The sequence below is a fragment of the Sebastes umbrosus genome, chromosome 2 (assembly GCF_015220745.1).
Source record: "Sebastes umbrosus isolate fSebUmb1 chromosome 2, fSebUmb1.pri, whole genome shotgun sequence".
In the NCBI taxonomy this organism is placed as follows: domain Eukaryota; kingdom Metazoa; phylum Chordata; class Actinopteri; order Perciformes; family Sebastidae; genus Sebastes; species Sebastes umbrosus.
In genome coordinates, this window is record NC_051270.1 from 19027653 (window position 1) to 19052714 (window position 25062).

Here is a 25062-nt window from a genome sequence, read left to right on the forward strand (position 1 = left end):
TATTTATGTATTTATTTTTATTAAAATTAAAATGTATTGCATTTATTTTGAATTCACTTTTAAATTAATTTATTCATTATTAAATGTACGTCTTTATTTATTAATTTATGTATTTATTTTGCATAATTTTCCCTTTGCATCCCCCTCATTATTTATTTATGTATTCTTTTCTTTATTCATTCTTTATGCATTTCTGCTTCATTATGCAAATGAGGGGATCTGTCATTCAATATGTATCATGGGGTCAACTTTTCATCAATTGGTTGATCGACATCAGAGTGCATAGATAGACTATACACGCTATCTGCTTATCAACACCAATCTTCATTCCCGGCTCCGTACAGCGGTTCGTTGGCCTACTGCTGATCCGCCCGCTGCTGCCTCAGATCTTTTGTCTTGCATTCTCCAACCGGTACAGGTGTGCAAGTCAACCGACTGCAGCTGAACTGTTACACTTCTTTTAATGGCATATTTATTTATTTATTTATTTATGAGTCATATATTTTGGACTTTGGCAGGTTCTGTCCTCCATAAGGGTGGCGGTGAAATGGCATTCTTGTAGTTCAAAGGCCAGATGAAACATAGCAGACATGATTGCCTTGATTAGGGCTAAATTTGCCTCCGGCTTACTATTAGCATGCTTTTAACTAATGTCCACTTCATCTAATACCTGTTTGTTGTAACTGTTATGCAGTTACTGTATTTGCTAAATGAGACAGAACCGGTATTAGTAGTAATATTACAGTTTACACAGACTGAGTACTGCAATGAAACAAAGTCTCAATAAAGGACCAGTTTCAGTCCTGGTGAATCTACTGTGATTCTGCTGGCGTGTGTGTTAGTGTGGCCGACGGGGCAGCAGTCAGCTCCCCTCTGAACCCTCTTACAGAAGCACACAGTCTCAATTAGACCAAACACAATAATTAGGAATCTTTTACCTCTGCATATCATTACTTCCCTAACGGAGAACATCCTGATCAATGATTACAAATGACAGGTTCATAAATAAATTAGTCCTGCTGTGAAGTGTGTAACAACTCAATTGATCCATGTTAAATGGAGAATAGAGGGCTGCAGGAACGAGGACTGGGATGGTGGGTTTTGAAAATGTAAACTGAAATACAAAGGACATAATTGTAATAAAAGAATGTTTGTTTTTGATGATTGGGAAGATGCATATGATAAATGACAACTTAAACATTAAGAACATGTTCAGGGTCTTTAAAAAATAAATCCTTAGTTTTTAAACCAGCAGATGTCAGTGTTGCCTGTGGATGTGTTACGTGCCATAAATACAACCAGCGCTGAACCTTCACAGTTGACTCAGTGAGGTGCACCACTGAGTGTTTAGCTTGTTTGTCATGTTACATTCTTATTTAATTTTCCCTTTTTATACTGTAGGTATTTGACAGTGAGGGGTAAGAATGCTATTTCAAGTCAGTGACACTGCCTCTGTTCTTAGTTTACTAAAAGAACGTGCAGCCTGTTGGAATGCATTACTACATTTGTAATTATACTTTGAGCTGGACAGACTGGAACATGCATCATGCCAGCACAAAGGACATACGACGGCATCATGTTGTTAATCAAATACTGGGCTCAGTCTGAATGTGGCTCCAGATGAGAGCTCTGGAGTTTGTGCATTGGCCAGGTGGGTGATGGACAGTCAAGGATTAGAAACAGGATAGATATTAGAGAGACTCTTAAATAGTCAGAATTAGGGCTGTCAATCAATTACAATATTTAATGTCGATGAATTGTATGATTATCCATAATTAATCACGATTAATGGCAAATTAATAACACATCTTTTATCTGTTCAAAATGCACCTTAAAGAGAAATTTGTCATGTATTTAATACTCTTATCAACATGGGAGTGGGTAAATACGCTTGCTTTATGCAAATGCATGTACATATTTATTATTGAAAATCAATTAACAACACAAAACAATGACAAATATTGTCCAGAAACCCTCACAGCTACTGCATTTAGCATAAAAATATGCTCAAACATAGCAAACTCAAGCCCAACAGGCAACAACAGCTGTCAGTGTGTCAGTGTGCTGACTTGACTATGACTTGCCCCAAACTGCATGTGATTATCATAAAGTGGGCATGTCTGTAAAGAGGAGACTCGTGGGTACCCATAGAATCCATTTCCATTCACATATCTTGAGGTCAGAGGTCAAGGGACCCCTTTATCTTCACTCTAGCTTTAAAACTGAAACCACTACAACCTCTGAAAGATCGATTGCGTTAATGCATTAAAGAAATTAGTTAAAAAGATATTGCGTTAATGCGTTATTATTGCGTCAACGTTGACAGCCCTAGTCAGAATACAAATGATCAATCTCAAAAATACAGACTGAGAAAAAAAATAAGTTAAAACATGGCTGTACAACATCCACAATGACTGATATTGCAACTGCGACATGATATGCAATCTATTTCAAACTGCGTTCTCCATCCTGTTTGTGTGTGTGTTTATCAATGTGTGTATGTTCAGAGAGGATGGCATTGTTTATACTAGTGCATCTTAGCTAATTTCAGTAATGCGATCCAGCCTCCACTAGCTGGCAGTTTAATAGCTATTATTTGTGTCACCCTCTCTCATAACGTTTTAGCAGTAAATTGCCATGTGCCGGAGACTGTGGTGTGACTGACATCTTACCTTGTAATATGATACCTATTGTTTTAATTAAGTGAAAGCGATTGTGACATTTATTGGTTTCCAAGTTACTTGTTAATGACAGTATAAAAAAAATAAATTATCATGGTTTATATAGCATAAATAATTTGCAAACCCTTTGCTAATGATTACACATTATTCTCCCACTGAGACTGTCAATTCATTTGAATACATCACAAATAAAAACACTGCATTGGTGATGCAACACAAACCCCCTCTTGGCAATGCCTGAGCCCTCTCTCTTCTTCCTCCTTGTCTGTCTCATCTTCTTTCTGTGTGTTTCTGTGTGTGTGTGTGTGTGTGTGTGTGTGTGTGAGAAAGTAATGTTTATTTATGCTGTATCACTTTTGTGGTGAAATTTCCCATTTAAATTATAGAGGTCGGCTTTTATTCTGTTACCGAGGCTCCTGTTTAAAGTAATGCCAGTAGCCAGTGTGTTAGTGCTTCAAGTCATCCCCTTGTCTGTGTGATCTATGGACTCACTCAGATGTCTTTAGCCGAGCGTAATCATGTTTTTATATGATGTCACTGGTCGTTCCTGTCATTAACTTGCCACCAGCTTGCCAGTTTGGGGAACATATTCGATGTTGGGGCGGTGCATGTGTTGCGTACTCCCCATCCAGCCACTAACGCTGTATCTGTCTCCGGCGCACCAGTTTGTTCTGACAGGCCTGCCACAATGATGACTGCATCACCCAGATGCGGCAGAGCAGCTTGCGAGCCAACCCTGACACGCCGTCAAAAGGAGCAGCCAGCCGTCTGCGTGAGCCTTCTTCTGCCCCATCAAACCTCAGAGCCCATCTCCTCCTCTAAAGCCAGCCACCGTCAACCAGGCTGTTTGCTCTCCATGCTGAGTGCTTCCCTTATCTGGTTTATATGTTGTTTTATAGTATTTACTCCAAAAGTCTGTGGCTAGAAATCTCCTTGAATTATCTTATGGTTTGAACTCACCACATAGACATTGTGACAGTGGCCGTCCAAAAACAAGCATGATGGGGCGTGATTTGGGGAACTGAGGTAGAAGAGTTTGGTTATGATCAGCCTCCTTGGTGCCAAGGGTTCTTTTTATTGGTAGCCAAGGCAACTCGCTCCGTGTCATGCTGTTCACAGTTTTGTGGACTGGCTTTTTCATGGCCTGAAAAATATGGCCAGTCCATTAAAAGAGTGGAGAGACATCAGTCAATATGAGATAAGACAATTATAGAGACATTTAAGGAGTCCTCCAACCCAATAACGATTGAGCATTTTGTCACCACTTTGGTCGTTTAACATCGCATCTGGTCATCTCCTTATTAAATCTAATGTAAAAATCGACAACAGACAGCTGTTGTAGTTATAACTAGAATTACCGCCTCGCAGTTGTATGCCTCCATCAACACGTTGAGTTGCAGTTTATATCCATGTCTGTCCAAAATGTCAGCAATTCATAATAATCATAATCATAATTTGATCCTATTAGACATGTCTGATACGTTGTTACAGTGACCTTTGACCACCACATTCTAATCAGTTCATTCTTGAGTCCAATCGGACGTTTGTGCCAAATTTGAAGAAATTCCCTCCAGGCATTCCAGAGATAGGGCGTTCACAGGGATAGATCGGACGGACGGAAAACCCGAAAACATAATGTCTACAGCCATTACTTGCTAGTAATACTTGCAGGATTGCTTGGTTCTGTTGCTGGGCTTTTCATATTTTATTAAATATCACTGTTCTCAATTATGTCAGTGTGGTAGTTTATTCTAGGGCTGCACAATTTTGACAAAAAATATCTAATTGTGATTATTTTGACTGATATTGCAAATGCGATATGATATGCAATATTAGAAGGAATGATACCTTTTACATCATTATTCTAATTTCCATTGAAAAACATTAAAATGATTATGGTGTGATTTTTGTGGTTATCTATACCAAAACAAATATTTTTTATTTTATTATATATATATTTTTTTTATTTAGTGACGCAAGACAAGACAGTTGAAATTTGACAAGACAAACAAAAACAAAAAAAAAAATACCAAAACAAATATGTTTTCTTAAGTCTGTATAATATGATGTGACACACATTTTGCCTTTAACATATATTGCACTTCCTGCGATTTTAAAATTGCAGTAGGTTATATTGCGAATTTCGATATATTTTTGATTAATTGTACAGCCCTAGTTTATTCCTATTATAAACATTTCACATCAGGACAAACAGGACTCCAGAAGCTTTGGACCACTGGGAGGACGATGTGACTAACACAAAGATCAACCATTTAGGGTCAAGTGACACACTGTTGGCTTAAGTAGAGAGAAGTGGTCTGAGACACACACACACTGGTATACAGGGAGTAAAATGACAAAATCTATCATAGTCAAGGAAATGTATCTGGAAAAGTGAAGCATAAACGACTGATAAAAAAGGGAGCTGTGACTGTCCACCTCAATGTCTGAATGGTTGTTCTGGCTGCCAAAACTATCATAAAAGTGCTGAAACTCAAAAGAGTTCCCATGTCAGAGGAATGGGAGCAGTTTCCTTACCGCAGGCCATCATCATGGGTGATCAAGACTGACATGCATCACTAGAGGCTTTCATGTCCGATGAGAACACCTGTCTGACTCTCGGGCTGAAACTGGACAGAGGAATGCCATTGCAGATAACATTTCATACGTGCCACACGGCCTCAGAAGACATGGTGGCATCGCGTATCAAAGCAGGGGCAGAGACACAGAAAATAACGGAGGGTTTTTGTTGCGTATGATTAAAAAAATATACATATTTGTGAATTAAACTTCTTTTGATGACTGGATGGTAATGCTGGAGTGCAGCACTATTTGTTGTCTCTCATGGTTCAAAGCTCTATTCAGAGTAAAAGACTTGTGTATCAACTGGGATCAGTAGACAGCGTTTAGAAGATGCACACGGAGACTGTAGTTCTTTATGTGGGTTGGTTTATTCTTATTCTTCGGTGCCCATTACAGGGACACAAAGGGAAAGTCAATCAGTAGAGGTTAATGTGGACAATCTGTAAAGAGGACAGACGATGAATGCAAAACACTCCTGAAGTGTTGCTGAGTAAAATTGTCATGCCGTTGACATGGTGTATGCGTGTATTTATACACACTATTCTCAAATTCTTTATTCTCCTGTCAGTCTTTAGATGAACGCAGGTGTCTATAGGAACAGTATAGCTCATCCTCACCTTCCTGTTCACTTGTAATCTTCATGTGTGAGTTGATGTTATTGATGTTTTGGATGAAGCTGCTGATACCGGAGGAGTGCAGTTTGGTTTATTTGTTTATTTATTTTGCACAATTTAAGACTACACAACATAAAAAAATAAAAATAAATAATAAACAGTGCAGGAAGAGGCAAAAAACCCACTGGGCTAATTTGAAGCCTCCATCTAGAGACATTATTAATATAAAGAAATAATATGACTACATAAATAGTGATAACAAACAATTAGAACAATATATATATTGTTGTTATTATATATATATTGTTGTTATTATATATATAATAAAAACAATAACAATAAATCTATAAAAAAGACAAGTGTGTGTGTGTGTGTGTGTGTGTGTGTGTGTGTACGTGTGTCTCTGTGTGTATGTGTGGAAGTGTATGGTTAGTGTTTGTGAGGGGGATATTGATCTAAATATCTTCTGGTGAACGTGTCACGCATGTACCAGTACGAGATATCAGGTAGAAGCCATTGCCAGAGCAATCTGTTTGCTATGTTCCATGTACGTACAAGTTGGTTATCACATTAAATACCATACCACACAGTATATATATATGTATATAAATATACATATATATATATTAGTTAGCATTAGAGGTACTCACACAGAGCCAGGCTAGCTGTTTCCTCCTGTTTTCAGTCTTTGTGCTCAGCTAAGTTTGCTGGCTGCTTGCAGTATAGCTTCATATTTAGAGTACACACTCATCTAACTCTCAGCAAGAAAGCAAATAAGCTCATTTCCTAAAATGTCAAACCTTTCCTTTGACCTTAGCACCAGCAGAAGTCAGCAAACACTCAATTGTTTTTTTGATTGATCATATGGGTTATTTTGGAAAGCACTGATAAATGGCTATTTGTCATTCAGGTCAAGGAAGACTTGTGTTCATTGTATTTATTCATGAATTCACCATCTACTGTGGTTTTATGAACCTCTTATAAATGCAATGAATTATGTTAGAGATGGGATATATTACATCCCACATCTAACACATCCTGTTTACAAACTTCAAAAACATACAGCAAAGGGGCTGTTAGGTGAAATGAGAGTGCCTCATTTGGGCAATATTGTATAAAGAAATATGCGAGAAAAAACAAACCGCAACAGCCATGCTTGATGAAATTACAGACAAAAAAAAATGGTCTCTGATGAATTGGCACTTAATTACTGCTTGATTAGCATAATTATGCATGTTAATAGCATCTCAAATGAATTGCAGTTGTCAGGAGGGAGGAAGCATCTGTAGTGGTGGCAGCCTGATACATATTTCCTCCTATCCAACAGCGTTGTCTAACTCTTCCCCTTAAGTGTTCACCATTAATCACTACACACTCCTTTTCCTTTGGAGTGAAATTTGGCATTTTGGGATAATTGGGCTATTATGGTGCGCTTGTCACATCTGTAATAGTAGGCTAACGAGCCCCCTCGTGTGCTAGCATTCAGAGATGATGGCAGAGCATGGGCACTGAGTGAGTGGCATGGCAGGTAATGATATGGCCCACTCATACGGAGATATATGATCATATTATTTTAGCTATTACTGTATATCATTATCCTAACATCCCAAATATAGGCTTGAGTTACACCACCATTCTGACGTGGACTGATACAGACTGACGTGTGAGTGTATATAACACACGTCACATTTTATTGTCCACAGAAAAACACATGGTATAACTTTTTCCAACACCACATACTCCATTGTATAAAGATTTAAATTCATATTCAATTTCAATGTCCAAACTGAATTTAAACACCCTGAGTGAATTTCAATTCTACACGCAAGTAGCTTCCACAGTCATCCCTACTGGCAGCGGGTATAGGAAACACATAGCCACCAACACCAACAGAGTTAGCCATGTGCCAATATACAGTCATGTAATTCACAATGAAACAGCGTTTTCCTGTATTTAAAGGTATGCACACAAAGAGACTACAACAATCTATACACTGAAGGTGAATGAACACTTCTGAAGTGTTTGTCTTGTGACAGCTTTAAAGGTGCAATGTGTAACATCTAACCACATACGCCAAAGAAATAGGGGGCAACATTTCACCTCAAATACTGGGTCCATACAATCTAAATTTACAGTCATCAGCTGTGAAAAAAAACAAAAAACAACAACTACTAACTAACGGCAGGGCAAGAAAAAGACCAAACTCAAAGAGCTGGTCAAAATAACACTGCTATCTTGTGATTTTCACGTGTGGCGTCGGCCTGTAGTTTATGTTAGCCATCTGTGTTTGTGCCAATAACAGAGGGCTGTACAGAGTCTGTGTACGTTTTGATAGTTTGTTTATTGAATTAAATATAAAAGTGGCAGAAATGAGAAAACGACCTGCACCTTTGTCTCGTCCTCCCCGCGTCCAGGGAGTCATGGTTGTCCCCCTGGATCAGACTCCTTTGAGCTAACTGCCAGCTGCTAACTGAAGGTCCGTCCATCTCCCAGAGCTGCGCTCATTGTTTGAATGTTTTAAACTAAAAATTCTGGCCAGATCTTACACATTGCCCCTTTAAAAGTTCAAACTAAAGTATATTTAGGGTTGGGGTTACTGTATTGTACTGCACCATTGTCTAAAAACAGCAACTTGCTCCAGACTGACAGACTTTTCTTGTCTAAATAACCTTTAGGATGTGAGTTTGAATCCTTTACCCTGTGACAATCAATGGTGTGATGGATTGCATTGATATCCCTCTCTGTGGCTTGCATCACAGATTCTAAAGATGACACAACCAATTTCATGGTAAACATTTCCCCTCACCGCCACTTCATCTGGCTCCTTATTATTGGCAGACATGGAGAAGAGCGGAGGGAGACGGGGGGGGAGGCTCAAGGTTGCAGGTGGCAGCCAGGAGCACTTATGGATTGAGGCAAAGGGCACGGTCGGAGATGAGCTCTGACTGCTTCATTGGGAATTCTCCTCAGGAGTATATCGCATTTGTAATCATCTCTAATCACTTTTTATTTGAAACTGTGGCACAGAAAACAATCTGCTGTAAGATAACTTCAAGAAATTAAGATATCGAAAATTAGTAAAATGATCTCAAAGAAGTTCTGTGAATCAATGTCACACTTAGAGATATAGTTTGTCTTTTGTAAATTAATATACTTATCCAAACATAAAAAAAACAAACATATTTTTTTACTTGGACTGTTAAAAAAGGGCCTGACATTAGGTACTGTAGGTGTAATTTGTGTCTATAATCAGCCTAGCCATTGGCCTGTGTGACAGCGAGTGCTGTATTGGATATTAACTCACTGACGCCTGGTGGTCTGTCATTCCCACAGACAGCCTCTTAATGCCCTAATGGCTCATTTACATTATTGATGAGCCAACCCTGGGTCACCTCAAACACAGACTATTTAAAGGAAATAATTTTATGCAAACTACATATTGATGCACTAATGATCAATTGGCCCTTGTTTTGTGTGTTAATAATATGCAACTGTTGCAGTGTGATGTACATCTTCAATTAGAGAGTCACGCTGTCTGCTGGCTGACTCAAACAAGTGGTGCGACTGCATCATTTGTTCTGCTGACTGGTGGCAGAACTGAAGAAGCCTCTTGGATGAGAGGTGTGATGTCTTCAACTCTGCAACTTTAGTCAAGTAAGGAAAGTATTTTAACTCAACATTGTACGACCGGGATAAACCATAGACTGTAAGAAGGGGACACAGTCACCAGCACGTTCTCATTAATAGGGCATGAAGTACAGACGTTTTGTCACAGCCGTCAGCATTCGATACCGCCACACAAGGCACCATTGGGCGTCGGTACACGACACACCAGGCTTTTCATTGACTACAATGTAAACCTACCTGCGGCAGCTGTAAATGATCAGGGAAAATGCTGAGGTGATGTAGTTTAAAGAGCAAAAGAGAGGGCAGGAGGGGAGGTGGACGGGTCCAACAACACAGGGCTTTTATCCAGGAGACTGCTGTTCGTGTCCTGTCTGTTACGTTTCACTTTTGAAATTACAATCAGCTGATCGTTTGTGTCCCGTGTTCACAACGTCAAGTCACATTTTCACTGCACAAACGTAGTAGTTTTAAGCCCAACCATGTTTGTTTTTTAAACCTAACTAAGTGGTTTTGTTGCCTAATCCTAAGCACGTGGTTTTGTTTATTTCACAACATTAAGCACGTATTTACTACAACAAAAAAATGACACCAAGGGGTGTGACAAAGCGCCAGTACGTGACAAGTTGGGATGACAACATGTTGAGTCACCGTGCCGTAGACTGACGTTTTGTAGCTTTGAGTTTGGCATTTTGGTCGTCGTCATCTTGGTTTTTCGCAACCAGAAGTGACACAAGAGGGTGGAGCTAAGTATAACCGAATGCTGAATAAGACATTTTTCAGGCAACTACAATGTTACAATTACTTTTCATGAACTGAGAACACACTGTGAAAGGGTTAAAGTTGTAAGATGAAGCGGGCAACATCCAGTTGTGGTAGCAACTTGTCAATCACAAGGTAGCCACGCCCTAAAGCATACCCTGCTTTATGGTCTATTTGACTCTGAATGGGACCATAATTTACTAAATGAACATCATGCTGTATTGAAGAAGACTTGAAACTAACGATTGAGACCATAAACTCATGTTTACAATGTTTACTGAGGTAATAAATCAAGTGAGAAGTAGGGTCATTTTCTCATAGACTTATTTTCTCATCCAGAGGAGTCGCCCCCTGCTCGCTATTAGAAAGAACGCAAGTTTAAGGGACTTCCACATTGGCTTCACATTTTTCTTCTTTTTCACCCGGAGGTTGCCCACTGGGGTTAACGTGATGAACCTAAGACACCTTCTCCCTCTTTTCAGCCCCATCCCGAGTTTTGTCCAGCCCACTGCTGCCACTCTAATGTCCCACCATCAATCCGTCCAACCCCTCCTGGTTCAACCTATCCACCCAACACGGTATAGTAGCTGCATTTCAACCACGTCCACCACAGGTTTTAGAATAAATCATTTAACAGTCTGGAATTGCTCTTATCTTTGACTCCGTCCAACTATCTAACTTCAGTCTTGATCTGTACGTGATCACAGTGTAGCCTTGTTCTTGATTACAGCACTATATGGTTGTAGAGTTTAATTGTATTATATAATGCAAAATGTTTATTGGTAACCGATTTCCTTGTTGTTTTAGGGCTTGTAAGATAAGATAAACAATGCAACATGTATAAAGACACAAGGTATTATAGTTTGTCATGTGTGTCATGTGTTTTTATGTCCTGTATCTTTCCTCAGGTGATATTTCATTATGTTTAGTCATTCTTACTTAAAGAAATTTTAGATTTCTTCAGAAAGGTCAAAGAAGTTAAATCTAAGAATCTGATTGTTCAACTGCTCTCTAGGGACATCTCTTTTCTCCAAAATACCATAATCAATATTGTGATCAATTACATTTGTTGTTCACACAGTGATGCAAATGGGGTCTGCCAGGGCTGTTATTGTGTCTCTGACAAATTGGGGACGTTGTTTGCATGCAAGGAGAATGCCTGTCTCCCATAGAATAGCACACAGCACAGAGTGACACCGAGGATTTGTCTTTCTGATTGATTGGTGTCATGCTTAAATGCTTATCAATCTCTTGATTTCTAAGAGCCATGCCTGAAAGAATCAACCCCTCATGGACCCACTGTTCGGAGCATCAACGTAGTGCTGTTCACTTCAACAACTGCTACTTTTCCAGAGAGTCTGTGGCAGAAAGATTGATTATTATTCCCTGTATGGACTGTGAGGAGACGCTGGGGACATGCTTGTCTGTGTATCATCATTTATATCTATGACCTACAAGGTACATGGATGTCACCACTTCCCATTCAATCAAAGATAGATGACCATTATAAATCATTTAAGACTCTGAATACACCTACGCGGCTCACAGTTCCTCAAGATAGTAATAGATTATTTCCTTTTGTCTAAAAAGTATATTGAATGCATCTTTCACTCTGTATTTCCCAGATGATATGCACACATGCACACACACAGTGAGCTGAAATTGTTCCAACTTGTGGTTAATTAATGTCCCCCTTAGAGGTCAGCCCCAGATGCCCCTTTGCCCCTTTGCTTTACTGACAAGGCGTCTATGGCAGTGCCTGCCTCTCTAAATTAAGGATCCCATAAAACAGCTCCACTCTCAGAATCTCAATCATAGGGTGAGGACCCATCACCACCCCTTAGGGCCCCTCGTAGCCCACTGAGCCCCTTTTAAAATGAATTACCACCGTCTCCACTAGTGCCCACAGATCCCGGTCAGATTGATGGCCGAGAATAAAATGTCCCTCTTCACTTTTGGCCCTTCCACATATATCAGCCAGGAGGCCCATCGTTTATCAGGCCCAATACTAGTGTTAAGTATGCTGACTGCTACCATTAGGATAACATATAATAATGTAAAATGGTTTAAGGAGGGGTTCTCTGGGTCTCTGAGCCAGCTGTCAGGGGCATAGATTTAGAGTTGAGGGAGATTTGTAAGGGATAACATCAGAATTTACTTGAAACACCATCTGGTGTTAGTATAATAATAAATGCAGTTACAGAAATGTATATACAAGCAGTGGTGGATGAACCTTTACTCAAGTACTGTACTTAAAGCTGCAGTGAATTGGACCAAATATGATTAAAAATACTTATTTTTATAAAACGGTCACTATATCCTGACAGTAGAGCATGAGACAGGTAATCTGAAAAAATCATGTGCCTCTGTGTCCTCCGGTGTCCGGGGAAAACAACCAGTCAGAGCCGAGCTGGAGTCTGCCGTCTATGAGAACCACGAGTCAATCACTCGCAAACTCCGATCAAACAGTCAAACTAGGCAGCGCTGATCTGAGCTGATATGAATCAATATTATGTTACTGTAATGCCTATATCTCTCCTCAAATGTTTTCAGAAACATCTTGTAGTGTACTGTTTAGCTGTAAAATGAGAACGTTTCAGACCAGTTGAAGATAACCAAACAACGCCTACCAGCCGGAGCACAGCCAATAGGAACGCTCTCTCTCTGGAATCACCTGTAATTGGCCAAAATCTCCCGCTACGGGCTAGATTTTTTAAAGCGTGAAAACAAAGCCATGAGGAGGTGCAGAAGTCTAGTTTTCTCTCAGAACACTTGCATTGCAATATGCTGAAAGGTTATTAGGGATTTTTTGCCCAATGATGCCAAAAATATTCTTCCTACTTCATGTAAAGAGCTTTACAATTATATAATATGATGAATAGACAGTAGATAGAACTACCAATCTACCATTGATGGACGATGCGTTCTACCTGTTGAGGGTTAACAAAGGTCAGGGTGAGGACAAAATGAGGAGGCCAGAATTTCAAAAGTTTAAAATAATAACCGAAAAGTCGGGGGCAGGAGTAAGAAAAAGTTGTGGATTATATAAAATGGAAATTGGTGGCAAGATGTGATGTCAGCATGAGTACAGCGGAAGCAAAGAGAAGTGGCAGAGGTTGTGACTGCATGCGTGTCAGATGACAAAGTGTCACACACAGTGAAAGGAAGTCAGAGTAGAAACATCTCCAATGCCTGTCTGCCAATCAAAGAGTGTTTCTAAGGTGTGAGACAGCTGATGTCACTACTCAAGACCAGTGCCACTGTGTTGGCCACCGTTGGAAGGAATCTGTGGCCAAAACAAATGTTTAACCATCAACTTTTGCTTTTTGAGAAGCAATACTTTACACATTGTAACCCAGTGTGTTTCTGAGTGTCGGGTGTGTATAAAAAAGAGAATAGAGAGAGAGACTTTATGTCTTCCTGATAAAAGTAGTGACAGCAGATGGGAAATTAATATGTCCATAAATGACAAAAGAATGGAAGATATATTAGATTTTAGTGTCTCCTGTCAAACTATCTTGGTTTGGTATTTTATTTATATCCTGCTGGCATCTGTATTTGAGACAAAATCACAAGAGCTGGGGATGGACTAATTATAATAAATAATCCAAATTCAACTACAACTTGGTCAAAACCATAGACTGAATATAAGAAGTGGACGTAGTCACCGTGACATCACCCATTGGTTTGTGGACTGCTGTTTTGAAGCCTTGAGATCATCTTGGTTTTTGGCCCTCGCCATCACGTTTTTTTTGCAACCAGATGTGACACAAGTGGGTGGAGCTAAGTATACTGAATAAAACGCTGAATAAAACATTCTTAGACGACAAAAACGGTTATAATTAACTTTCCTGTACTGAAAACACACTGTGAATGGGTTAAAGTTCTAAGACTAAAAGAAGGACATCACTAAGACTGGACAACGCCATGGCAGCGACCTATCAATCACATGGTAGTCACGCCCTAAAGCATGCCTTGCTTCATGGTCTATTTGACTATAAATGGGACCATAATTTACTAAATGAACATCATGCTGTATTGAAGAAGACTTGAAACTAGCGATTGAGACCATAAACTCATGTTTACAATGTTTACTGAGGTAATAGATCACGTGAGAAGTAGGGTCATTTTCTCATAGACTTCTATACAATCAGACTTCTTTTTGCAACCAGAGGAGTCGCCCCCTGCTGACTATTAGAAAGAATGCAAGTTTAAGGCACTTCAGCATTGGCTTCACTTCTCAGACCCGGAGGTTGCCCACTGAGCTACACCTACAAGACACAACCAACAGCCAAGACTGAATCAGGTCAGAAAACCTGAAAGACCAAAACACAAAGAAAGGAATACATTTCTACGTTATGTGTGTGAATGTGTTTGTTCTATTTGGTACAAATTGTGTTAAAAAGAGATGCCAATGGGTTCTGACCAAGCATCCATGCAATATGTGATGAGTTGGGAGTGAGAACGTGTTGCCCCTGTTGTGGAACAATGCTGCCTCCCCTACCTCACTTTGAAAGCTTTGAAAAAAAACAAAAAACAATTATGAAAGGAGACAATAGCGTCCATAATGTTTTGATATGCACGGACATGGCGAAGATATTGTGATGGATCTGATGTAAACAGCAGCCAAGCGGCCTTTTGCCTGCCTCGCCGTTGGCACAGGAGAAAAAGGACTCCATATAAATGGGAAATTAGCGGGGAGCGTCGTCAAAAGTAATTAACTCCCCTCCTTAACACTGTCCATTAGCCCTGACATGATGACACAGGAGGAAAAAACATCCATGTCAACTCTGGCAGCCGCCCGCGCTGATCAGATAAACATTTTTTTGTTTTGTTTTGACGCCTGATTACAAAATGATTAGCCAGCGTGCCTGTCTCCTCCTTACCCTTCACCTCCCCTGTGGCTTGATTGACAGACGAGGTGATATGCTGTTGGGTCTGTGTAAGCTGTCTACCACCCTTTCTGCCACAAACACACACACACACACGCATGCACACACGCATGCACACACGCACACACACACACACACACACACACACATACACTGTTCTTCGTTGGTAAACGTGACTTTGGAGCTCTCGCAGTTATATCTGTAATAACATATACCAGGAAAAATACTGTACAGGGTATGTTTTCCTAAGTGTTATTATTCTCTCTCTTATGTTAAAAAAATAAAAATAAAAATATAGTCTGATAGATTGTGTGGAAGAAATCACAGATATTTGTGCAGGTCCTGTTCTCGCTATACTACAACCAATGCAGGCTGTTATCATACACATACTGTACCTACAAAAAGTAATGTCATTTGTGCATATGCCAAGAAAACAATTGTTTTTTAATCACCTTAATTGTGAATCAATAATAATCAAGAATAAAGAGCAGCAAATGCTGCGTAGGGAGGAGGTCGGGATGGATGGGTGGGTCAAAAAACACCGGACTTTCACCCAGACTGGTGTTTGTGTCCCGTGTGAAACCAGAAGTCAACGTTGATTTATTTGTCACGTACTTAAGTTACACCACTTTCTGAGTTATTTCAACCCGAACTACGATTTTGTCTGCTGTTTATTCGTGTAATTGGCTTTGGGTGTTCTGTGATTGCCTTAAGTATATTTATTTTTATTATGTTCATGTAATATTATTTTATTTTTAATTATCTATGTATTCATTTTATGGTCAATATTGCCTTACTGCTTTTTTTTTTTTTAATCTGTTAATTTTGTTATTGAGGAATGCAAATTAATTTTCCTATGAGAAACTGTATTATAATTGTTCTAAAAAAAAGAAAGAAAAAAAAGTATTTTTTGCCTTGTAATTCCTGCACTTAAGTTAAAAAATAACTTTTCATAAGATATCATACAAACTGTTGAGAATACACTGACCAATGGCAATTAGTAATAATGATGTTATACATCGACTCATATCATTTTACTGGGTGACTCTATTATAAGTTTGCTGTTACAACTACAGTGGGTGTTATTTATGCACTTACAGCTGTACTGTATGGGCTTTGGTTGCATGATTTGGGTAAGGGCCTATATATACAGTAGGTGTTTTTAGTGCAGTGTGTGAAGTGACGTGAAGTGGCAGCAAATCAGTGGTGTTAAATATCTGGTAATGGTGAGAATGTATGGAATTCAATAGTATAACATACAAAACTTCAATATAATACTTCTGAATACTGTACGTATAAGTATAGGCTACTTACTAAGTATAAAATATCATTGGGTACACTTCTTCCCTGGGTGTTTACCAGGTTAACCATACTGTCATATCATGTGGTTGATCATTCACCATGCATCTCATGTTTGACACCGATAGATAGCTTCTTGGTAGAACAGTGTCATAGAGTACAGTCATGTATACTATGTAGTAGCGTGCTCTACAGTGGTCCTGCATGTTTTTATGAGCATAAAGGATTTTTGTTTAATCCTTTCTTAAATAAGAGTGGTCATTATTACTTTGGAAAAGATTTACTATCCAATGGCTGAGGAGAAGCAGATTTGAAAGAAAGCATTTGATTTTGATCACTGATGAAATAATGGATGATGAGCATGTGATTACTTGTTTAGATAAGAACGGATCGAGCACACACAGGATGCCCTTGTGTTTGTTTCAGTAGCAGGAGGAATGTTCATTGATCACCCACGAGGCTGGAGGAGCTCATATTTTGATAAGGATGTGATAAAAGCATGATAAGGACATTATCTTACATCTTTGGCTGTATTGATTTACTGCCAGTGAACGTACAAATGGAATACCACCACCTCCTTCCTTCCTTGGATAGAGTCAAAGGAGATAATATGTTCAGTATATGTATCTGCATGCACTATGTCTAAGTAGGCTGTATGCAGAACATCCATTTTAACACACATTGTTTTTCATAATGACAGAAACCTACCATAAAAATAAAAAAAAATAACATCCCATTGGATGCATTAAATATTTAAAGACGTAACAGCATTTTTTGCATATTTTAAGCCTTTTCAATCTGTGAAAATTTTAGGGAAAAAATTTTAATGTTCCTTTTTGGTTGATGCATGCAAGCTTGATATCAAACACTCCAAGTTTCATACCAGTTTACCCTGACAGTAGGCTATGCGTTTCCTTGTAAACCTGATAAGTGTCACTTAATATAAAACAAAACTAGCTGTTAAACTATAAAGTCAGTGTAACTACTGCCTCTTTCTGCTAAGCTATAAATGTCTATCTTAATTTCCCCCCAATTAAAGTAATAAAAGGGAATGTTTCGACTTTGGACCTAATTCACAGACACTGTATCCTCTTGGAGTACTGCCAAGGATTATTGACAGGACAGAATAGCATTATAGTGCCATAATGGTAACCGATCGCTGTAAAGTCATTATAATCATAAATTAAAGTCAGTCCGTTTGAAACCAGCCAAAGAAAGATCACTGTGGCTTGAATAAACATTTGTTTGCATTCACAAATATCATCACAAATAGAAAAGATTACATTTGCAGTTAAAATGTCACACTGTGTACTAAATACTTTACGTGGTAGTGTTCAGGAGAACAGAGTAGACAACTGGTATGAATATCACAAATTTAAAGGATAACATTGCTTAAGTCAGAAACTGAAGTGTTGTCCATCAATCAAGCCAGACAAGTGTCTCTCTCTCCCCCAGAAACAAAAGAAATAAATTTGGTTTCCTCGCCCTAAATGTCATCTTACCATCATCTGTGATAACAGTTGTGCAATAAAACAGAAGTTTATGCTCTTTACGCCCTTAGCCTGCGACACAATCATGTGCTCAGGCACATGGTGCTGTGCCTTGACCTTTGATCTCCGGGTGGCAGCTCTGGAACAGCACTCACATTTTAAAGCACGCTCTTGGTCCTGTTAAAAAATAATTAACCAAGTCAATGCAGGAAAAAAAAAGATTGAATGACGGAGCTGAAACAGAAAATGAACAGAGAAGAACTACAGTTTGTTACTGTATAAATGTATAATGTATAATTTGCTCAGGTAATATAGCTTATTGGGTTTCTCAGTTCTCTAATTTTGTGAAATCCTTACATTCAAAACATGAAAATGTTTTGTTATCAGTAAAACAGAACAATTTTTAATAGATCAAAGTGATTTGGTTGCACATGCATTGTTGTGGTCGCCTCATACTGTAACAGAGAAAAAAGAAGATGTGAGCTGTGTGAAGATGATTGTTCTTTATGATAATATTTTAGCTACAGTATTATGTTGAATCATAGACTGTACATAAGAAGTGGATGTAATTACCGTGATGTCACCTATTGGTTTGTGGTCTACGGTTTCAAAGCCTCGAGTTCAGCATTTTGGCCGTCGCTATCTTGGCTTTTTGCAACCAGAAGTGACACGAGAGGGCGGAGCTAAGTACGACCAAATGCTGAATATCGTGAGACGACCAAAATGTTGTAATTAACTTTAATGAACTGAAAACACACTGTGAAAGGGTTAAAGTTCTAAGACTAAAACCCAGGCAACTCCCAGACCGGACAACACCATGATAGTGACCTGTCAATCACAAGGTAGCCATACCCTAAAGCATACCCTGCTTTATGGTCTATTTGACTCTAAATGGGACCATAATTTACTAAATGAACATCATGCTGTATTGAAGACGACTTGAAACTAGCGATTGAGACCATAAACTCATGTTTACAATGTTTACTGAGGTAATAAATCAAGTGAGAAGTAGGCTCATTTTCTCATAGACTTCTACACAATCAGACAATCAGACTTTTTGCAACCAGAGGAGTCGCCCCCTGCTGGCTGTTGGAAAGAATGCACGTTAAAGGCACTTCCTCATTGGCTTCACTTCTCAGAGCAGGAGGTTGCCGCCTGTGTAGAATACATTCATATATATATATTCATCAGCTGTGGTAAAGGATGACATTGGTGAGTTCTGATAACGTACAGAACAAGTCAGTAGTGGCTTAAAAAAGGAAATATAAGGGGTTGGATATATATTCTTACATACAACATATGAGGGCTTTCCTTCACTACTCATGTTGAAATGTGATGAAGTCATAGCTCGGTTCAAGACCTTCCATTATGCTCTAACAGAGACTGGACGCTTGGCTGATTATAAATCACCTTGGAAACACACGGTGATGCAAAATCCATAATGTGAACATCATGCTTAGAACCATATTTAAGCATTCAGGAGCACTGCTACAATTGCCTGTTAGCATGCATTTTGCATTTATTTACCAATTAAAAATGCATTTGGTATGGATTTGAAAGTACTATGCAAAGCTGCAGTGCTCCTGTAAACAGATTATGGTCCTAGGGGACAGTGTGGTATTGAATGACTAAATAGGCCTACTATGATTTATGATAATGCACAAGAGAAACAGGACTCCTACCCTCAGTCCCTTAACTCCGACTGGGGATTGGAATATTAGCATATTGCCAGTGCTATTACGTTTCTTCAGTCCACAGTTAACATTACTTATCTGTAATATTTCATTTTAGTTATTTTTGTGTGTGTGAAATTATTTAAATCATTTTGCATACCTCATACAATGTGGTAGAACATACTGTAGTTTGCAGACAACTGAGATTGATGTTGCAAGAAAGAGGAACTTGTAGCCTATTCAATGAGAGTGTCTCTCTCTCTCTCTCTCACACACAATAACACAAAGACTGCAAGTTTTCCTTTTCTTTAAAGGAATATGAGAATCATGCTCACCCTGCACCTCAATGGACTCTGATCTCCCAGCTTTAGCGTACATACACACCATCAGCAGGCGCTACACAGCCCAGTGCTCCGTGAGTGGGAGAGAGGTGTTCGTTAAGGCCTCTTTCATTTCAATTGACGGGTTGAATGCTCCTCAGAGCGAGGGGAGATTTGGGGCATCACTATATGTGACAGAAGAGATTACGGAGGTAATCCCGCCTGCTCGCCAGGGAATCATCTCGTCTTCAAGTTGCTCTTATTAACTGGTTCGCACTCGCAGTCGGTGTAATTAACCAATCTCTTAATTTACACCTATTTGATTTAGTTTCTGTATTCAGCGGAGCAATCGGACTAAATATCTCTTATTCCGTGGCTCAGCTATGTTTCACTCTAAGGCCTAGCTATTATCCTTTTAGCTGTGGGTTTGGAAGACTTTAGAATAAGTAGTCATGTAGTTTTGTATTACAATAGGCCTATCCAGCAGTACACCTAATTACAAGGGTTCCTGGCTGAGTCAAAGGTTGTTTTACACCATAGACTCTGTTATAGGGAGACCTGAGACAAACTATCTCACTGAGGCTTTCATATATATGTTGGAGGCCATGTTCACGTCATGCAGTTAAATGTTTTTGTCCATTTTGGCCGTCTATACACGAAAAAGCTTCCCTAAGTGTGTGAATTTAAAAAATTTGGGTGGGAAATGCTTGGCCAAAATACACGTAAATATTAATACTGGATAACAGTAGATGTGGTGTGTGAGAAACCAATCCCTCAGTAGCTTTTGCTCCTTTTATACAGTAGCTTAAGGTGCTACACACAGCATCTACAGGAAGACAGCAACACACTGTCATATTATGACTGTAACAGGGGTGTTTCCTCCTGCGGGTCATGCTTTGAGAACCTTTGAAATGTAATTAGATTTTATCAGTCAGTAAAGAAAGCCTCTTGTCCGGGTCAACTGTGCGTGTCATGTGATTACAACATTGTACTCTGATAAGGGAGGCTTTCAGTATGAATGAACATGTGGCCTTTGGCCTTGTATGATTCTTTAATTATGGGAGTCTCATTAGGTGTTGCTGTGAGTCGTCTAAGAGACGAGCTGTTTCAAATAAGGTGAAATTAATGATTTATTTGGTAGATTGATACACTAACATTACATTTTTATTCAACTTTTTTTTCTGCCCAAGCTTTATATTGAGTGTCATAATTATTTTATTAATTTGGTGCTACCAGCATGTAAGCTAACAGTGAGTTCCTGCTACACGATCTCCACAGTTGCTTGTCTGGGCATATCCAGTCATTTCAATGAGACCACTGCACTGGTACAGCAGGGGCATTGCTGTGGAGGGCTCAAAAAAGAAATGGGAAACAAAAGAACCCAGAATCATTCGGCTAAAACAAAATGTTGGTTTTGTACCACTATGGCTGACCTAACCAGGAAAATATCTTTTAGTTCTGTCAGTAGCTTGATATCTTCAGTGCTAACTTGTGGTCCTATTTACTGTATATGTATTCATTTTTTTTAATGAAAATATACGTTCATTCAAACTTAGAGTATTGTTATTAAAAAGGGATAACTTTGGGGTCATAACCTTTTTTGCAAGTCACCCGTGATCAGAGTCTAAGGGTTGACCTGATGATCAGAGAACTCAACATTGTGGGCTTGACTTTTGTAAGATCAGGTTGCGTCTGAAATTCCATACTAACATGCTATTTAGTACGCTACAACAGTATATGAGATTTTTAGTACGTCCGAAACGTTAGTATGAAACCAATAGTATGCGAATTGCATACTATTTCCACTGAAATATTACAGTATGCAAACGCTGGACTATACGCCGGCATAAATATCCCACAATGCAATGCTGTAGTGATGACAACATTCATAACAGACGTTCTGTAACATCAATAATGCTTCAATTTTAGTATAACTTTGCTAGGCGTAATACATATTTTTAATTAGTTCTCACAAACCGTCGTTTTGGTCACATGAGGTTGGTATGGGTTACCATGGTTATGAGTCTCCAACTGGCAAGGAGGCTCTCATGAGGTGACAACGCAAATTACTGCTCAGTGCTTCCGAAAAGATACACACTAATGTCTATTGGATGCAGTCAAAGCTTTTATAGAGAGCATACACACTTGCATGGGAAAGTGTACCATATGTGTGTACTGTAGATTGAGAAATACAAGTGAGACAGTCAAACAACCAAAACAGGAGAACTATGGATCTGTGGTCTGGTGTTGACAGGAGTAATATCCATCAGGCTCAGCTGAAGTCGCCCTGCTGTCATTCTGTGATTGGATTAGAGTCGGTCTTGCATCGCTGCCAGCTCCAAGAGAACCCCAGGTGCTTCCTGTTGCCTGGCCTCAGAGGCCTTTGACAGTTTACCCAAGTTCAAAATTACCCTAAGGCACTCTCAGTTGGATATGGGTTGAAGAAAATCCTACACACTTTTAAAGGTAAAAAATCCTGCAAATATTTTTAATCTGAATATGTTTTTTAGGTGGATAACTAAAAATATAAGGTGAAAGAAACTTTAAAGAAATAATAATGTATCTTTCCTGTTTGCCAGCACAACACATCCATAGTAAGATAATATACATCCACACAGGAATATTGCTAGATTAATAACATTCCAATCATTCTGTAAGTGATATTGATTGTCTACACAGAAATGAATGTTTTCCAGCTAGAGTGAATGTAAATTGGAGATGAGATTGGTTTACTACTCTTTTTTTCCCCTGCTTCCTACAGTGCGATGAATAGATGGAGACTCAAAGGTTTTTATGTTGTAATAACCATATTCACCAAAATCAATAGCACAAGAGAGGAGGCAATAATGCAGACTAACTGAAGGGAATGAAAGCAGACACAACAAGAGAGGACAGAAGAAGTAAATAAGGTGATTTGTATTGAAGAGTAGGCTTTTCATTAGAAGCATAGACCCTGTAGTGTTGGCCTGCGACATTCAATTTTGGTTTTTAATCCCTGAATACATCAAATATTCTGTATCAGCAGTAATTCATGATCGCTATTGTCCTCAACAAATAAGTCATTAAGTATTTAGCTGTGTGTTTTACATCCACAGTAAGCTTTATACAGTTTATCACACTGTAAATGAGATCTAATATAAAAGTGTTTTCTCTTACATGTACCCACTTTTTTTCTCAAGTTCCACCTCCATTACTTCAGTTCCTCTCCTCTGTTCGTCAACATTATTGCCCCCTTTTCAAATCTTAATTAAAGCTCACTACCCCACCCCAGTTCTGAGACCCCTGTGCAGTAGGATTATGGGATTACACCAGTAGGGTCCATGCCTGTGAAAGCCCTCTGTAGCAACCAGCGTACAGCTAGGAGCCCCGTGGCACAAAGGAATTCTGGGTGGAATTCTTCAGGAGGACTAGTGGAGCTGTGGCCTTTGTAAGCAGCACAGTGGGTCTCTGCCGGCGTCCGGCGGCATGTTTCCATACTGGCCCGATGGCGAGAACTACAGCAAGAGAGTATGATTATCCATGTATTCAATGAATTGAATTCCATTAAATCGGAATGCCAAAATTGCCCCTGAAGAGGTGTGTGTGGGGGGTTTGGAGTTGCTGTTTGCCCCCTTAAGTGTGGCAGAATTAATAAGACTATTACCTCAACAATTACCGCTCTGTGCAGCACCCAGGATTCATTTCTGTGGAAATTCGATGCCACTAATTAAAACTGTTGCCATCGCTCTGGCGTGAGAGTGATTGTCTCAGAAGATACATTCCCCACCGAATTACAAAGGCAATTTTATGAGTTGGAAAACTGAGAGCAATTATTTTAACAAGCATAAAGCATTTTCTATCGAGCTGCAGTCCCGGCTGATCTAATATTAGTGCTCGTGCTATAAGCAGAAAAATAAAGAGTGAAGCCAACACGGGGAGAAAATGAGGCTCCCTCCTCAGAAGGCTGTAAACCAGGGAGGTGTCGACGTCCCGCTGCTGCTCTCTGTGTGGTCACAGACTGTCTGGCCATGGCCAATGTAGCAACCATTTTACAGGATGCACACACACTAACACACACATTTATAAGTACACAATATATCATGCACGGCACACACACCGTAACATAAAGACACTGCTTGAGACTGCATGATGCTTCTCCCGTTTCAACAGAAACAGCAGTTGATTGCTTCTGACAGCATCATAATGACTCACTTACACAAAACTAGAAAAATAAAGACTAGATTCTTCCTCCTTCCATGGAGATTTTGTTTGCACAAATGTGGTTTAGAACAAGTTTTCCATTACATTTAAACCTGGAGGGCCGCCATCCGTTTTCAGTTACAGATGAACACTGGTGTCTACAACCTTTGTGAAACAGGCTTTGTATCATCATATTTAAATGTGGACTCTGAGCATGAAATGTGAGATTAGGGAAGCATTTGCATTAACCTCAAAACCCCTCATTTTACCCAAATGCAAAGAAGCTTGCAACCGTGATGATTTAATTTCTAACCCAAATTATTGTTTTGTGTTTCTGGTTCATGTTTAAAACTCAACCTTAACTGCCCTACACACACGGCTTCATGTTTCATGGTGTGACACGTGGTGGTAACTTGCTTCCCTGAATAACTGTGACCTTACCTTTGCATGAGACAGACTGGGGGAAATGGTGTGTCTAATCTGTGGTATTGTCATAATCCACTAGTAGCAGAATATAATTTAATTTACACGATTCATGTCCACACAAAAATGTCAGATTTAAAGCCGTTTTTCATACGAAAAAATTGCACGGAAATTTCTAAAAAATAATTTTGTGGGTTCTTATGAATGCTTGCACACCCCTGCGGAACATTTGTGCGGTGGAAAAAATATTTGGACGGACCTCGATTTCAGTGGATTTTCACCTGCGGAAATATATGTTTGACCAATGAAATCCTTTGTTCCAGCTGATCTCGTCATTCTGCATAATAATTAGCCATGTGCTTCTGTTTGTTGCATGGAGAGTGAGTATTTTCGGGGCTTTGGAACAATGGCCATTTGTTTTTGGGGTAAAAGACTGTCGGAGAAATGGTAATTTTTTCCGTCCAATGGGACATTTTTCTAACTATTGGTGTTTAGGAATAACAATGGGCCGTCCCTTTCTCA

The 25062-nt window shown here is 39.2% G+C and overlaps 1 long non-coding RNA gene across 1 annotated transcript in view; it reads right to left on the reverse strand.

Moving 5' to 3' along the window:
• Window positions 1–25062, reverse strand: part of LOC119476233 — a 480685-nt gene that overhangs the window by 93077 nt on the left and 362546 nt on the right. The gene's annotated exons all lie outside the window — the stretch shown is intronic.